The sequence below is a fragment of the Gavialis gangeticus genome, unplaced genomic scaffold (assembly GCF_001723915.1).
Source record: "Gavialis gangeticus isolate Ggan-Ray unplaced genomic scaffold, GavGan_comp1, whole genome shotgun sequence".
Classification (NCBI taxonomy): Eukaryota; Metazoa; Chordata; order Crocodylia; family Gavialidae; genus Gavialis; species Gavialis gangeticus.
The window spans coordinates 9424286-9424512 of NW_017729034.1; positions in this window are offsets into that span (position 1 = coordinate 9424286).

A 227-nucleotide genomic window follows, 5' to 3' on the forward strand; every position below is an offset into this window, starting at 1 on the left:
GGGGAAAGAAAGGGGGCTGGGGGGAGGTGCAGCTACAAGATAAGGCCTTCTTATTTGGAAAGAGGGAGAGAGAAGGGGGCACACCATTTTGCGATGCACTGTTCTAGCTTGAACAGGAGAAGCAGTGTCAGTTGCACCAAGGCCCCATGTTCAAATGCATCTGTGTGTGTGTGTGTGTGTGTGTGTGTGTGTGTGTGTGTGTGTGTGTGTGTGTGTGTGTGTGTGTG